Below are 3,525 nucleotides of genomic sequence, written 5' to 3'. Positions count from 1 at the left end.
TATTTTCTTTTTTCCACTTAATTTTTGAAAAATCCAAAAAAATTATAAAATCATAAAAACCAAAAATATTTTATGTTTCTTGTTGAGTCTATAGTCTCATGTTAAGTTTGGTGTCAATTGCATATTTCTGTTCTTCTTGCATTCATTCATGTGTCTTAAGTAATCTTCAAGTTGTTCTTGATGATTTCATTACTCTGATCTTTAAATTCTCTTGACTTGAGTGTTTATGTGTCTCATATGCATTCTCATTTTGTTAGTGTCAGTAGTATACAAACTGCTAAGTTTGGTGTCTTGCATGCATTGTTATTTGATTTTAGTTGCATATTGATTATTCCTTATTATTAAAAATCCAAAAATATTTTTAATTTGTGTCTTTTCAAGTCAATAATACAGAGGATTGAAGATTCAGAACATACTGCAGAGGAATTGCACAGAAAAAGCTGGGCGTTCAAAATGCCCAGTGAAGAAGGAAAACTGGCGTTTAAACGCCAGCCAGGGTGTGAGGAAGGCAAACTGGCGTTTAAACGCCAGCCAGGTTGCCTGGCTGGGCGTTTAACGCCCAAAAGGGTAGTGGTTTGGGCGTTAAACGCCAGAATGTGCACCATTCTGGGCGTTTAACGCCAGGATGGCACAAGAGGGAAGATTTTGTTTTCAAATCAAATTTTTTTTAGTTTTCAAAATCTTTTCAAAATCAAATCTTTTTCAAATCATATCTTTTCAATCAAATCTTTTTCAAAATCAATTTCTTTCCTTTTTCAAAAATACTTGCTATCAATTAATGATTTGATTCAACATTTCAAGTATGTTGCCTTTTTTGTTGAGAAAGGTTTAATGTTTGAATCATATCTTTTCTTGTTAGCCAAGTTATTAATTTTTAAAATCAAATCCTTTTAAAATGTTTTTCAAATCATATCTTCTCAATCACATCTTTTTAAAACCAATCATATCTTCCTAATCTCATCTTTTTCAAAATAGTTTTCAATCACATCTTTTTGAAAATCTTTTTCAAAAATCACTTTACTTCTTTCTCAATCTTGGTTTTCGAAAATCAATTAAAGTTTTTCAAAATGTTTTAAAATCTTTTTAAACTATTTTCGAAAATTTCTTCCCCTCTTCTCACATCCTTCTATTTATGGACTAACACTATTCCTTAATGCACAATTCGAACTCCATCTTTCTTGATAAGTTCAAATTTTCTAACTCTTCCTTCCATTTTTCTTTTCCTCTGACGCCTCAAGGAATCTCTATACTGTGACATAGAGGATTCCATATTTTCTTGTTTTCTTCCCTTGCATATGAGCAGGAGCAAAGACAAAAGCATTCTTGTTGAGGCTGACCCTGAACCTGAAAGGACCTTGAAGCGAAAGCTAAGAGAAGCTAAGGCACAATTCTCTGTAGAGGACCTAACAGAAATCTTCAAAGAAGAAGAACCCATGGCAGCCGAAAACAACAGCAATGCAAGGAAGGTGCTGGGTGACTTTACTGCACCTACTCCCGACTTCTATGGGAGAAGCATCTCTATCCCTGCCATTGGAGCAAACAACTTTGAGCTTAAGCCTCAATTAGTTTCTCTAATGCAACAGAATTGCAAGTTCCATGGACTTCCATTGGAAGATCATGCCTTCTTGGCAAAGTTCTTTCCACCTCAAAAATTGAGTAAGCTTAGAGTGGAAGTCCAAACCTTCAGACAGAAGGAAGGAGAATCCCTCTATGAAGCTTGGGAAAGATACAAACAATTAATCAGAAAGTGTCCCTCTGATATGCTTTCTGAATGGAGCATCATAGGTATTTTCTATGATGGTCTGTCTGAACTATCCAAGATCTCAAGAGCTTATTGAAATGGTTGCAAATAACCAATTCATGTACACTTCGGAAAGGAATCCTGTGAACAATGGGACAAATCAGAAGAAAGGAGTTCTTGAGATTGATACTCTGAATGCCATATTGGCTCAGAACAAAATATTGACCCAACAAGTCAATATGATTTCTCAAAGTCTGTCTGGAATGCAAAATGCACCAAACAGTACTAAGGAAGCTTCATCTGAAGAAGAAGCTTATGATCCTAAGAACCCTTCAATGAAGCTTATGATCCTGAGAACCCTTCAATGGAAGAGGTGAATTACATGGGAGAACCCTATGGAAACACCTATAATCCTTCATGGAGAAATCATCCAAATCTCTCATGGAAGGATCAATAGAGACCTCAACAAGGTTTCAACAACAATAATAGTGGAAGAAACAGGTTTAGCAATGGCAAGCCTTTTCCATCATCTTCTCAGCAACAGACAGAGAGTTCTAAGCAGAACATCTCTGACTTAGCAACCATGGTCTCTGATCTAATCAAAACAACTCAAAGTTTCATGACTGAAACAAGGTCCTCCATTAGAAACTTGGAGGCACAAGTGGGCCAGCTGAGCAAGAAAATTACTGAACTCCCTCCTAGTACTCTTCCAAGCAACACAGAAGAAAATTCAAAAGGAGAGTGCAAGGCTATCAACATGGTCGAATTTGGAGAGGAGGGAGAGGAAGTGAACGCCACTGAGGAAGACCTCAATGGACGTCCACTGGCCTCCAATGAGTTCCCCAATGAGGAACCATGGGAATCTGAGGCTCAAAATGAGACAATAGAGATCCCATTGGATTTACTTCTGCCATTCATGAGCTCTGATGAGTATTCTTCCTCTGAAGAGGATGAATATGTCACTGAAGAGCAAGTTGCTAAATACCTTGGAGCAATCATGAAGCTAAATGACAAGTTATTTGGTAATGAGACTTGGGAGGATGAACCCCCTTTGCTCACCAAAGAATTGGATGACTTGTCTAGGAAGAAACTGCCTCAAAAGAGACAAGATCCTAGGAAGTTCTCAATACCTTGTGCCATAGGGACCATGACCTTCAAGAAGGCCTTGTGTGACCTAGGGTCAAGTGTAAACCTCATGCCTCTCTCTGTAATGGAGAAGCTAGGGATCTTTGAGGTGCAAGCTGCAAAAATCTCACTATAGATGGCAGAAAATTCAAGAAAACAAGCTTATGGACTTGTAGAGGATGTTCTGGTAAAAGTTGAAGACCATTACATCCCTGCTGATTTCATAGTCCTAGAGACTGGGAAGTGCATGCATGAATCCATCATCCTTGGCAGACCCTTCCTAGCCACAGCAAAGGCTGTGATTGATGTGGACAGAGGAGAATTGATCATTCAAGTGAATGAAGAATCCTTCGTGTTTAAGGCTCAAGGATATCCCTCTGTCACCATGGAGAGGAAGCATGAAGAGCTTCTCTCAAAATAGAGTCAAACAGAATCCCACAGTCAAACTCTAAGTTTGGTGTTGAGAGGCCACAACCAAATTCTAAGTTTGGTGTTGAACCCCCACATTCAAGCTCTAAGTTTGGTGTTGGGAGGTTCCAACATTGCTCTAAGCATCTCTGAGGCTCCATTAGAGCCCTCTGTCAAGCTACTGACATTAAAGAAGCACTTGTTGCGAGGCAACTCAATGTTATATTTATCTATTTTTCCTTTGTTATTTT

General features: G+C 38.1%; 1 non-coding gene across 1 annotated transcript; it reads right to left on the bottom strand.

Annotated features, from left to right (window-relative positions):
* Positions 1–1,658: 1,658 nt before the first annotated feature.
* Positions 1,659–1,766, bottom strand: LOC127747306 (small nucleolar RNA R71). Its single transcript, XR_008009106.1, has one exon. It is a non-coding gene; the product is annotated as a small nucleolar RNA R71 (small nucleolar RNA).
* Between the last annotated feature and the right edge of the window lie 1,759 nt (positions 1,767–3,525).

This window comes from Arachis duranensis, chromosome 4 (assembly GCF_000817695.3).
Source record: "Arachis duranensis cultivar V14167 chromosome 4, aradu.V14167.gnm2.J7QH, whole genome shotgun sequence".
NCBI classification, from domain to species: domain Eukaryota; kingdom Viridiplantae; phylum Streptophyta; class Magnoliopsida; order Fabales; family Fabaceae; genus Arachis; species Arachis duranensis.
Note: the sequence above shows the minus strand (reverse complement) of the source record. Positions and strands in the feature narration are given on the sequence as shown.